This window comes from Delphinapterus leucas, chromosome 3, assembly GCF_059928025.1.
Source record: "Delphinapterus leucas isolate spDelLeu-1000000601 "Yukka" chromosome 3, BTC_Dleu_Yukka2, whole genome shotgun sequence".
NCBI lineage: Eukaryota > Metazoa > Chordata > Mammalia > Artiodactyla > Monodontidae > Delphinapterus > Delphinapterus leucas.
The window spans coordinates 102,664,153-102,678,070 of NC_143131.1; the positions used below are offsets into that span (position 1 = coordinate 102,664,153).

At 43.1% G+C, this 13,918-nt stretch overlaps 1 protein-coding gene and 1 pseudogene across 3 annotated transcripts in view; one reads left to right on the plus strand and one right to left on the minus strand.

Moving 5' to 3' along the window:
• The window catches only part of SNX24 (sorting nexin 24), a 163,628-nt gene that overhangs the window by 18,672 nt on the left and 131,038 nt on the right, over nucleotides 1-13,918 (plus strand). The gene's annotated exons all lie outside the window — the stretch shown is intronic.
• Nucleotides 4,895-6,922, minus strand: LOC111182362 (SNW domain-containing protein 1 pseudogene; annotated as a pseudogene).

The window sequence follows — 13,918 nt, forward strand, 5'->3', positions numbered from 1 at the left end:
CTGAGTTTTGCTTCTCAAGGAAAGGCAGCACAAAGCTCTTCTCTTTTACAACTTCTCACGTCAACTTTTACAGCTACCCTCTAGAGCAAGCAGGATAGCAGCTCTGTCCACCTCCAGTGAATGGCAGAGTTCTGGGATGTCAGGTTAGTTTCAGCCACACTGTAGCTTTCTGCTCAGGTTCCAATGCCCAGAACAGCATCAACCCCATATGGTCCATGAGGTCAAAAAAGTGACAGTGTTGAAAATGCCAGTGAGTGAGAAAAGGAAGTGGAGGTAATAAAACTGAAAGTGGTGAGAGAATGACCCATGTTGTATGTGTGTATGAGATGAATCATTCAATAGTAGGAACCATTCTGAAGGACTGAGGGGAGAGTCAGGCAGCATTTCCCATAAGTGGAAAGGCAATTGTGACTGACAAATGGAAAGACTTTTAGGTGTCATCACCAACCTCGGGAGAAGGCAGGGAGTCTGAGAAAAAGGCTAATCTTTGATGTGATGGTGCTGCTGGTGGATGACCCCTTGCGATGCCATCCAAATGAGGGATTGAACTTCTAGTGCAAATAATTAGCTGCTAACGCTGTGGTGCTCAGCTCTTGCTGCACCTTGGAATCACCTGGAGATCTTTATAAACCAGAGATGCCTGGGTCCTACCCTCAGACAGTCTAATGGTTCTGGAGTATGGGTTGAGCACTGGAATTTTTTAAAAGTCTTTGGGTGATTCTGATGAGCCGTAAAAGTTAAGAACTGCACTAAAAATATCCCCACGATGCTTGTGGAGATCATTAAGGGAGGTTACTTGCCCCAGCACATCTTAATAGGGAAAGTCAGTGGTTCTTAAGAGCACTTTCAGGCTCCATCTCCAGAGATTCTCAGGTGATTGGAGCCCAGGCTTTGGTAGGTTGAGCTCTTCAGGTGATTTTAATTTGTAGCTAAGCCTGCAAACTAAGGAGGTGGCTTACCCTGTTTTGAAAAAGATGCCCTGTAGAGTGTATATTTAGCATGAAGGAGATATGTCAGCTTTGTTTGAAAGCTTTAAAGGACTGATTTACATTCTGATTCAGCCAAAGTGCACCTAAGACTGAGCACTTAAAACACTCTTAAGTCTTTGGATCCATAAACAAATGAACTTAGAAAAAGCTTTCCTGATGTCAGCTAGTTTGAGGAACTTCTAAGGAGTGTCACTGGTAAGCTTTGGAGCCAGACAGACTTGGTACCACATTCTGGCTTGTAACTTCCCAGCAAGGCAACTTGTGCAAGTCATCACCCTCCCTCTGTTCCCTAAAGTGCTGACCTCAGTTTTCTCTCAAGGATCTCAAATTAAGTATCAGCCTCATAGTAAGAACTCTCCGACTGGGGCGGCTGTTGTTATTTCTAATCTTTCTAATTAAATTTTTGCCAATAGAGGTTAATATTTCATCATCTATTTTACCTTTCTTTCATCTAGTGTTAAGTTTTTTCACCTTTGAGTAGTTTCATATTTAATTCACTGCTTTAAATGAGTTATTGTTTTATTTGTACTTAGATTTTTATTTATTTCATTGAAGTATAGTTGATTTACAATGTTGTGTTAGTTTCAGGTGTTACAGCACAGTGATTCAGGTATATATAAATATATATATTCTTTTTCAGGTATATATATATATATTCTTTTTCAGATTCTTTTCCCTTATAGATTATTACAAAATATTGAGTATATCTATTTTATATATAGTAGTGTGTATATTTTAATCCCAAACACCTAATTTATCCCCCTCCCCTTTCCCTCTTGGTAACCACGTTTGTTTTCTATGTCTGTGGATCTATTTCTGTTTTGTAAATAAGTTCATTTGTATCTTTTTAAATGAATTATTTTTAAAAAGCATTATAGCTGATTCACTTTGTTATAAAGCAGAAACTAACACACCATTGTAAAGCAGTTATACTCCAGTAAAGATGTAAAAAATTATACTGCAAAAAAAAACTGTAAAAAAAAAAAAGCATTATCAAAAGACCCTTGCAATGCTTTCAGATTAGAGAATGTCATCTAAAGTGTGCTTATCACCTCATATGTAAAAACAAATGAAGAATGTTGATTATGTGGTTAAACAACCGATTGTTGACAACTGCTATTTATTTATTGATCACTGAGTGTTTAGATGAAATTCCAGCCACTCTTCTTCACTGTAGACTCCTAATAGTGTTCGCAGGTAAAACTTTGAATTGTTTTCCTCCTTTCTCCTGATATAAGAAGGTCTTTTTAGAAGAAGGCAGACAACCAAACCTAAATCTGTAAGTGTTTTAGCATATGGCTCTGGCCTGGCAGTGGGGCTGGGCCAGTCCCCACCCAGACCCATTCTTGTGTGCTTTTATCTGAGCAGAAGTAGAACTTTTGACTTCTGACTCATCAGTGTTCAGGTTTAGCCAGGTTCAGATGACGGCAGTTTGAACGAATGTCACTGTAACCTGGAGTTTTGTGTTAGAAGCTGTTTCTGCAGTCAGGGTTTGTTCCTTCAGTAAGTCCCAGTTTTAGAAAAGTTCTGTGGAGTTCATCTTTCTGTGACCTAGAGGATTCTAAATGCCTGGCTGTGGAGGCCGACAGTCTGCTTTATTGGAAGTTTAGCTCAGAGTTCATGTGATTAGGGTGAGTAAGTTTGTGTACTGGGTGCTGTGTAGGGCCCCAAGCGGGGCTGGCAGGGAGAGCCTGGCACAAGTACCAGGCACAGGCCGGAGCCATGAGAGGTGGCAGTGGGTGAGGGCTGGGTGAAGGCATGGAGATGTGGAGCGTGAGGCACAATTTCATCAGCCCCAATATTTACTTACATTCATTTATTCAGCCAATGGTTCTTTTTTTTTTCTCTGTGTTTGGCCACATGCCTTGGGGGATCTCAGTTCCCAGACTAGGGATTGAACCCAGGCCCTCAGCAGTGAAAGCACAGAGTCCTAACCACTGGACAGTCAGGGAATTACCCAACCAATGGTTCTTTTTTTCTTTGTTTTTTTTAATACATTTGTTTATTTATTTATTTTTGGGTGCGTTGGGTCTTCATTGCTGTGCTCGGGCTTTCTCTAGTTGCAGCGAGCAGGGGCTACTCTTGGTTGCGGTGCACGGGCTTCTCACTGCAGTGGCTTCTCTTGTTGTGGAGCAGAAGCTCTAGGCGCGTGGGCTTCAGTAGTTGTGGCAGGCGGGCCCTAGAGTGCAGGCTCAGTTGTTGTGACGCACGGGCTTAGTTGCTCTGTGGCATGTGGGGTCTTCCCGGACCAGGGCTCGAACCTGTGTCCCCTGCACTGGCAGGCAGATTCTTGACCACTGTGCCACCAGGGAAGTCCTCAACCAATGGTTCTTGAAGGCCTACAGTACACCAGGTGCTGTACTGGGCCCTAAGGTTGCCATCACTTTCAGCAGTTTCTTTCCAAGACCCTCAAGAAATCCCAGAACTCTCTTTCAGAAAGATTCTTCCTGTTTGTGAACACCATGTACACCTGAGCTATAGTTAAATCAACTAATCCTGTATTGCTCCATGGAGAGCTGAATGTATAAACACAGTTACGTTAATAAGCTTCAAAATGAGAAAACTGTTAACTTCAGTTTTCTTATCTTTAAAACAGGTGAACGATAATACCCAGCCATAAAGTCATTGCCAATATTAAATGGCATGAGGCATGTGAACTGCCTGGCAAGGGTCTGCCTCAGATTACGTTTAGTGCAAAAAGAGCTACCGCTGTAATTAGGCCTCTCTCTGCCTTCACAACCTTGGCTCAGTCCTTCTCTGAAGGCCAGGTACCAAAACACAGTCTAGAAGCCTGTGTGAAAGACAGCTGGGGGCGGAGTCTCCCAACAAGTTTCCTTGTTGCCTAACACATGGGGCAACCAGGGAGCACTAAATGGGTGTGATGGTCCAAGTAGAGGGGAAAATTGATGTGCGTCCTTGGGTGCTGACAAGTGTCAGCGTGTTGTACTTGTTCTGATACTGGCCCATGCAGCATTAGAGCCAGCCTTTGTGAATCAGGTAGATGTTTATGTTTATTTTGTAACCTTGACCTCCTTGAGAGAACTTTCTGTGAGAAGAGAAGTAGCAACACTGTTGAAGAGTGGACCTTGGATGACACCCAGCCACTTCCTAACCATGTGTTTAACAGTCCCCACTTGTTTAAATGCTTTGAGCCTTGGTTCTCATAAATAGGCATACTAGGAATGCTTTATATCCATTAGGGATTGTTTTAATCAAGTGAAATAATAGGTGTAAAGCCCTTAACACGTGGTTGGTTCTGTAGTAGTTGGTGTTGGCATTTGTTTCTAAGAATTTAAATCTTTATGTTGGATTTCTATAGAGATTTCCCTAAGTTAGGCTGGTGTGGGATTCCTGATTTGACTACATTGGATACTGTGAACGCCTCTCCTTTTCCTTCACTTTACCACCAAAGCAAAACAAAAACAACGAAAATAATGCCTTTCAAGTAAACATTTCGTAGAAATTCCGGTATGGCAAAGCGATTTGGGGTTCATGAAGTTGAATTAGAGTTTGACCTGTGTTTATTTTATTCATGAACTGTTTAGGATTTTCTCATGTCCGGTAGACACACTCTGTCAAAACCTATTAATGATAAAGTTTTGCCAAACGCAAACTACAGTGCCATGAAAAAAGTTTACTTAGAACTCCAGAGAGCTTGAATATTATGACTTCATTTATTATTTTTTTTTATACACATCAGTGTGTACATGTCAATCCCAATCGCCCAGTTCATCCCACCACCACCCCCATCCCCCCGCCGCTTTCCCCGCTTGGCGTACATATGTTTGTTCTCTACATCTGTGTATGACTTCTTTTTTTTTTTTTTGTCTAAATGTTTTTATTGGAAACAGTTGCACCAAGCAGGAGCGTACTTTCCCCACTCCAAATTAAAACAGAGCACAACAGGGGCAAACATCATTTGGCAGGACAGCTCCAATGTGTGAACATCCTTCTTTCTGCGCACTGTGGTTGGGGTAACTTTACTCGTAAGCAGTCATTCTTAGACAAAATATTAACCCCAAAGTACTGATGTCACTCGAAAGGAAGTGGCCTTAATTTCATGTGTGGGGCAGTATGTTCTATAAATGCCAAAAGGTGGGAGAAGCACAAACACAACCCACTCTCTAAAAAATAAATAATTCAAAGTAGAATTTTTCCACCCCCCCCCCTTTCTCCTATAATAAAAAGTAGTGCTGGGCTCTGACACCCAGATTTAGTTTTTATCCTGGCCATTTACAAAGTGTTCCCCCATATGACTTGCATCATTAGGGTTATGAATAGTAGTTCATTCACTCTGAAGAAAGTATCTACTCCTTTCTCCTCTTCTTGCCTTCATGCTCATGTTCCTTGGGGCGACTGCTATCTGAGGGTCTTTTAGAGCCACTGTGCTGTTTGGCTTCTTCCAAAAATTTGTCCAAACCAAAAGGATCCTCCTCAGACTGAACTGGTCCTTCTCGGCCTCTTTGTCTACGGTCTGAACCAGAAAACTCCTTATCGGGAACAAATCTGTTAGTCTTTATTCTGGCTTCTAGGTCATCACCATACATGTCCTTGTCCAGATTTTTACTGGGCCTGTAAATATTTTGGGCCATATCTTTACCACCTCTGCAGGCTTGATCATAAACATTGTAAATTTCATCTTCTCCACCTGCAAAACCACTGTCCATACCCTTGGATTGGCTGAAGAGCCTTTGGTCATACTGAACTTCATTGGAAGTCCGAGGATTGGGCACACCCAGAGCAATGACTTCACTGATACCTCGATTTTCATTTCTCTGCAGTTTCGACCTCTTATCTGGAGCTGCCCTGGAAAGATTCCGGTCATGCTGTCTCTCTTTTCGCCTGTCATGCTGGATTTCATCCCTCTCACGTGCCTCCCCATCCTCTTTTTCCACATGGGTTTTGATCCCAGCTCTTCTCTCCCTGGCTTTCTGGGCCATTTCTCTAAGTTTCTCTTCATGTTTCTCCTTTTCTTTTTGAGCCATCTTTCTCTCTACTTGAGCACGCATTTCCACAGCTCCACGAGCCTTCCGATCAGCAATGTAGAGGGCTTCGGCCAGTTTTGCAAAATTTTCATAGATGTGAACTGTCTGCAGCCCTCTTCCATCAGCTGCCAGACATTTATCTAATGGAATTGTATAACCCTTTGCATTTTTCCAGTTTGAAATACAGGGAGGAATCTTCCACTCTTCTTGTTCCTTCACGGTCATCTTTCGGCTAGGAGAGTGCATGACAGGTGCAGGAGAAGAAGGTGATCCCCGGGGAATCTTCTTATTAATCTTGAACCTTGGAGGCTCCATTGGATCTTTCTGCATTTCCACCATTCGAATAACTCTCTGTTTAGCTCCAGAGTTGAACGCCGCTCCTTGTTGAGATGGTGTGTATCGGATATACTGAGGAGCGGCCAGTTTATCAGCTGCTCGGACTGGCATGGCTGCAGCAACCTTCTGCGATACGGATTTTTCTAAGGCTACCCTTGTCTTTCCTGTTATCTCTTCAATGGCTTCTTCATCAGGTCTTTGCAGGCCTGGGTCATCTGCATTCATGACTTCTTTGGGAACCAGGTCAGTGTACTTGCTATAAATGACCTTGTCTTTTGACTGTCCCTGTCGAGCAGTTGCATCATACTTAATTTTTCCTTCAGCATGCACCTGAATGGCCAGTGCATTTGACATTTTTCTCTTTCGTCCCATATCCAGGGGATACCAGGCCACGTGGATCTCTACAAAAGCACCTCCACCTCCAAAATCCTCTAATAACCGAGGTATCCAGCCTTTCTGGTACCCGTATGGGGGAGGTTCTCTTCGGGAGGAGACCAGGGAGGTCTGTCGTGATCTCTGCGATCTTGCCTTTTCTTCAGCCTCAAGCTGGTCCTGAGATAGCTGAGTAGGTGCAGGCAAAAAGCTGGTGAGCGCCATCTCAGGACTTCATTTTTGTGGGGAAAAAGTAGATGAGTCTTATGGATTGCCCGTGCAAATATGCACTTCTAAAGAAGTCTTCTTTTAATATTTTGCCATCATTTGCTTGAGGCATACGCAGTCTAGGGGGAGTGCAGCAGGGCGGAAAGTGTCTGGGCTTGAAGGTAAGCCAGACCTGGGTTCTCACCTGGACAGGTGTCCTAATGACTCAGTCTCTTCGTTTGTAAGGCTGGGGGAATGCTGGCACTGAGAGTTTTGAAGATAAACATGTAACCGAGATAACAAATGAAAAGCACATACTATGGTGTTGGACATACACTAAAAAACAGTTGCTGTTACTATCCTGGATCTAAAAAACAGGAGGAGAATGATAGATTTCTTTTTGCGGCAGCACGTGAGAAGCACACGTTTTACCTTTTCTCGTGTCTTCTCTACCACTGGCCTGGGCATCCCTGCTCTCCTGCTCAGTGCCACCTGCCCAGGGGTCCGAAGTCTCTTGGAGTCGACACCGCACAGGAGGAAGCTGTTTAGCCTGCCAGGTAGATTGCATGTCGTAAGCCTTCTGTCCGGAGATTGTAATGAAGCCGGCTGTGATTCTGGTGCGGTGAGAGGTGCGGTGTGCAGAGTTATTCTTGATGGGACCAAAGTGCCAGCAGCTCCAGTGACCAGAATTCCCCCTGAACCAGTTGGATCCGAAGGGCTCTGGTCTTGTTGCTGCCCAAGTGGTCCTGGTGGAGGGGCATCATGCTAGTACCTTTTGGAATGTTCCTGGGATTTGGAGGTCAGAGTTGGAAGCCATGCACCCGGTTCATTGGGGGTTGATTTAGGAAACCAAAACGAGTTTTCCAGTATCGTTATTAAACCCTGGAGAGAAACTTGAAACAGAAACTCAGTACAAAGGATAGCCCATGGGAGAGTGAGTTTTGGTAATTGAAGGAAGTGTTTTGTAAGCTTGAATGTCCAGTAATGTGCAGAGTTAAAATATAGGAAACATTTTCATATTGAAAATGGGCACAGAGCCAAAAGTTCCAGGAACCGGCTTATTAAATAATAATGGTGAAAAGTGATTTAAAATCTTGTGTGTGTGTTTTAACGTTAGATATGCAAAAGCTAGACTAAGTACTTCTTTTGTTTGATTTATCCAGTTTTTGCTTCCTTTGGCTGCCCTGGGTCTATGCAGGAGCGCCTCCTGGCATGATGGATAACTGTCGAGTTGTGATCTTTCCTCCTGAATTTCTTGTGCACGATTTTATATTTAAACCTTTATAAACAGTTCCATTAATGTTCTTCAGGTGCTGTACAGATTGTTCTTAAATGAATGTGGGTAGACCCTGGATTCTTAAGTTGACTACAGTACTGTCATTTTCAAAGTATATGTTTATTTTCCAGTTTTTTAGATTTGGAGAGTTTCTAAAAAACAGCATTTGCTCTATGTTAGTAATGTATTCATTTTCATTGGCCATTTATCATAGTGTCAGTTTATAAAAATAAAGAAATATTAGTCTTTGAAAGCCCCTTAACATATTTTGAACTGATCAACTGCTTAGTTAATATATTTGTAACATTGTAAGATAGTTAATTCTCAGGGATAGTTCCATGAAGGATAGATGGAGATTATTAAAGGTCACTGCCATTTAACCTCTGTGCTCTTAGTCTTAGCATACAAAGGAAGGAAAGCATTTATCTGTTATAAAGTAGCAATAATTAATCTGTATAACTTAGTAAATCTAGTCTTCGAATCCCTGCTTGTTGCCAGCTACGGGCAATTGACAATGATAATGCATGATTCCAGCCCTCAAGGAGTTTGCAGTTTAGTTCTACACAAATGACACAGCACCCATGAATCAATAATGAATGCTTTATGGTAATAGGTAGAAAAATAGCAAGGTGTATTGAATGGAGGTTTTGAGAATGACATCAGTGAGGAGTAAAGTACCCGGAAGACTTCCTACAAGAAATGGCTTCAGCTGTGTTTTGAAGCATAGATAGGATCTAGATAAGCAGATGGAAAGGATAAGCCTTTTGTGAAGGAACCCCTACCCCCCAAAAGGTAAAAACATGTAAATGAACATTATGTGATGGGGGATGGGAAGAGAGCAGTGTCCAGTGTGCAGGAGGTAGTGGTAGGTGGAGTGGGAAGTATTCTAGGTACATGGGGCAGAGCCAGGTGGCAGAGGTCCCTGTGGAGGACTGCCTTTTCTCTGTTTCTCCTGGAGGGTGGCAGCCACCATCGCTGAAGTGTCAGAGTTCATTCCACTTTTGACGGGGATTGGAGAGAGGAGGGCACATTCTAGAAGGTGGGATGTCTGAGTTGCTTGGGGGGGGGGCGTGGTGGAGAGGAGAGAATGCCTGTCACCAGCAGCAGGTAAGGATGGGATCGGAAACTTTGAAATCGGATAACTTTGTGCAGAGGTAAACAGGGCTGCAGAGCATATTTCTGAACAGCCAAGTGACATGAAAATGAGGACATCATGTTGATTAAACTTACCTTGATGTACAGAACGTTTCCAAAGGTGGTTGATTGGAGTCGGCTATGAGACTATTGCCGTGCACCAGGCTAGGGTAGGGGGATGGAGAAGTGACAGGATGAAGGGACAGTGCCATAGGGTGGATATGAGGGATTCCAGAACAGTGGGCTTTAGAAACTGTCTAGAATTGGTAGCTAAAAAAGGTAAATAACAAATTGGCATTGACATATATACACTACCAAATGTAAAATAGATAGCTAGTGGGAAGCAGCCGCATAGCACAGGGAGATCAGCTCGGTGCTTTGTGTCCACCTAGAGGGGTGGGATAGGGAGGGTGGGAGGGAGACGCAAGAGGGAGGAGATATGGGGATATATGTATATGTATAGCTGATTCACTTTGTTATACAAGAGCAACTAACACAACAATGTAAAGCAATTATACTCCAATAAAGATGTTAAAAGTAAATAAATAAAATAAAATTTAGTCCTCTACCTCTGATCTCTTCACTTGCCACTTTCTGCCCTACATGCCTGAACTGCTCCGCCATAGCTCAGTTGCTGGAGGCCCTGGGCTTCTCATGCCTCCGAATCTCACGTTCTTCTGCCTGCAGGAAACCTATCCTGCTCTCCCACCCCCAGCTGGTTAGCTTGTGTTTTCCGTTTCTGAACCAATTCCAGTTTCACTTCCTCCTAGTAGCCAATGACAAGATTTTCACCTTTGCCCAAGAGTTTGCTTCTTATTCCTTTGACTGTGCCTTCATGTTCACTGTTCAGATGATGCTTGAGACTCAGTGTGATTCTGGACAGGAGAGGCAAGGGGAGGGGTCTGTTACCTGAAAACTGGGTTTGCCTCTTGGTGGGTATTGAGCCAAAAGATACATCCAAACCAAGGATCGGGGAGAAGGAAGGATGAATGTTTGCAGCAAGTAAAGAGAACACCGGGGATCTTTCCCAAAGCAGTGTCTCCCCTAACAGCAAAACTGGGGAAGTTTTAAGCTAAGGGTTCATGCACATTCATGAAGGGGCTGCAGCGGACAATTCAGCATAGAATTGGGGCAAAGGTCGACAGAGTCCAACAGACAGGTCGACAGAGCTCGATACATAGGTTTTGTCCCTGTCTTCCAAGTGCCTGGTTGGTCATCAGTCCAGGTGAAGCACGTGGGTTGGCGAGGCCCACTGTGTGGTTAGGGGCCCAGCAGCTGTTCTAGAGAGAACAGAGGGGTCAGGAGGAAGAGGTGAGGATGTGGACCTTTGAGGAGCAGTTTCAGTGGGGGGGGGATGGAAGTCAGATTGCAGTGAATTAGGGAAGTTGGAGAGAGTGAGGAAAATGGGAGTGTGGACCCTTTCAGGTGCTTTGACAGTGAAAGGAGGGAAAGAAAGCACAGCAGCAAGAAGAAAAGCAGGGTCAGGTAAAGGCTCTTTCTAAATCAGAACACTGACAGTGAGTATTTCAAGGTCAAGGGGAGGGGACAGTGGTGTGAGAGCCTGAGGAATCTGAAGGGAGAAGGAGTGTAAGTGGAAAGGAGGCTTCCTGCGAGGCAGACTTCTGTTCTTGGAGTTGCTTTTCTTGTCAGGTAACCAGCTTGTGCCAATGACTCAGCCATACAAAGTTTGGGATTAAGGGGTGAGTTTAGAGCACATCATCTAATGGAAATATAAAGCGAGCCACATATTTCTAGTAGCCATATTTTAAAAAGTAAAAAGAAACAGGTGAAATGAATTGTAATATATTTCATTTAGCCCAATAAATCCAACATATTATTTAACTTTTCATCCATATAAAATGATGAATATTTTATATTTTTTGTAGTAGCTTTTTTTTTTTTTTTTTTTTTGCGGTACGCGGGCCTCTCGCTGTTGTGGCCTCTCCCGTTGCGGAGCACAGGCTCCAGACATGCAGGCTCAGCGGCCATGGCTCACGGGCCCAGCCGCTCCACGGCATGTGGGATCTTCCCGGGCCAGGGCACGAACCCGTGTCCGCTGCATCGGCAGGCGGACTCTCAACCACTGCGCCACCAGGGAAGCCCTGTAGTAGCTTTTTAAATTGGGTGTGTTTTACATGTAGAGGACACCTCCCTTCGGGCTAGCCGCATTTCAAATGCCCAAAAGTGGTTTGTGGTGAGTGTTGCCATATTAGACAAGCCAGATTTGAAGAGTAGGAGGGGTCCAGTTTACAGCAAGACATGTACTGAGGCAGGATCAAGGTATCTACTTTGGGGAGCTGAAATTTTATGTTTTAGATCCTTTAGCTGCTGATGAGAATTTAATCTCACTATTCTTTGTCTCTACTGTCAACCTGAATACTCTCCAGGCTCTTGGTTTCTGCTTAGATGAGATATGTTGGGCTTGTGTTCCACCTGGCCTTAGGTAGATGGAATTGTGGAACTAGGAAGCCGTATTCAAGGCAGCTCAAGTCACTCTTTGGGCTCAGTTCCCAGTTGCTACCACTTAGTAGCTGTGACTCACTGAGCAAGTTACTTTACTTTTCCATGCCTCAGTTTCCTGATCTCTGAAATGGGGATAGTAATGACCAGTTTTTATTATATGAAATTCTATAGGCATGTCATAGTGTTGTTGCAAAAATTAAGTCTGGAGGGTTGACCTATACTCAAGGCTTAACAGATTTTAAAAGGGGATGTTTAGATTACTTTATTTGAGTCAGTGTTAATCATCATTATAGATTTTTTTTTAACTTTTCTGGAGACTAGAACTTTATGAAATGTTACTTGACATTGGAGTTTAAACAAAAAATCTTGTGTTTTTCTTTGGAAAAGTATGAAAGCATAAAGCTTCACATTTACTCAATTAAAATACATGGAGCAATAATCAATATATTATCCTTAGGAGCCACCTGAAGTTGGGTGATATGCTCTTTAAAATCTTCCACAAGTTGCTTTCTTCAATAGCAAACTTGAATTTGGAGTCTCTGGTGTTTCTGAGCAGTGCACTGACATAAGACAGCTTGGTTCTAATTGCATGCATCCCAAGTTGGGAAAACTTTTTCATTATGAATATCTGAATGAGAGCTGTTAGGATGGAGCTGGAGATGAGAGGGAGGGGAACAAGGGAAGTAGAAACCTTGTTAAGAGCAACTGCCCATGTGCCCTTTATCTGTCAGTCAATATCCCATTTTTCAAATGAGGTTTTGCAATAACCAGATAGCGAGAGCACATCCTTAAGTGAGGATTGCAGGAACCTGTCTGCCTGCTTTGTCCAGCTCACCCTTTCTAACTGAGCTCAAAGTTGACTTTTGCCTATAAAAGTGGAAAATGGGCCTGATAAAAATGTTTAGTCTGCAGGGCCTTGTTTTATTTATCATATCAGAAAAGAACAATGTTTTGTTGTGTTGTGGTCAAAATAGAAGCCGACCTTGCTTGTTCACAAAAGCTCAAATCCTGGAGATAAGGGGGGCAAAATAATAGAGTACAATGGAAAGAGTAGAGTGTAATTATTTGTAGCTTGTCAAGTGAAGCCCTTTCAGGCCCCAAGTGATTCAAATCTGGGAACTCTGCACAATTCTGTAAACTAACCACAACCAGCATCAGAGAAATCTCCCCTGGCCCGCAGACAGCACTGAAATTGCATCAGTTTGTCATGCACTGAGCAGGCCAGCCTCACACAATATCATTTGGTTGCAAATGGGCCTGCCCCCAAAGCCCTGAAATACATTCTGTGGTATCTGACTCTTGGCCTGCGATTTGTCATGTCCCTGCTGCTATCAGTATACAGTAATTTTAATAGATTCTGATGGCTTCCTGGTAGAAACGCGGGATGCATCTGGTTTGGGCATAGGACACTGAAGAGATTCTTCTGGCTGTAAACAACAGGACTGCATGCAGAAAAAATTGGAGATGCATTTTATTTCATTAAAAATTGGTTTTAGGTTACAAGCTTGTGTTTTCTGAATTATAAAATAAAAATCCCTGCACGGTTTAATAGCTGTAAAACATATTGCTTGTTTTTATCTTTAAAATAGTTAACTCTTTAGAAATGTATTTCTGGCAGCAGTGTCACATTTTAGAAGTCACAGCTGTAAGTATGGAATGAGTCTAGTAAATGTAATAGTTTATTTAGCCCCTTGCTACTCAATATGTGGTCCACGGAGCAGCAGCCCTGGTGGGTGTTTGTTAGAAATGCAGACTCTCAGGACCCACCCCAGACCTACGGGAATCACTCTGCATTCTCACAAGATCCCCAGGAGATGCACCTGCACAGGAAAGCTTGAGAAGCTGAGAAACTCAGGCTTAGAGCACAGGCTTCCGAGTCAGAGAGACAGAGCTGTATTCAGATTCCATCTTCTGACTTAGTGTGTTTGACTTTGGGTGATTTGTGCTAGGCTTCAGATTTCTCATCTACAGAGTGGGGCTTATATAACTACATCATATGGTTATTTTGAGGATGACATTAAGTTATGAATACGTAGAAATATACATATCTCTACCTATACCTCTATATGGTGCCTGACATGGAGGGAACATACAATAAATGAAAGATGGATAGCGGTGCCTCTGTGGACTTTTGCCTTAAGAGCGTGAAAAATTTG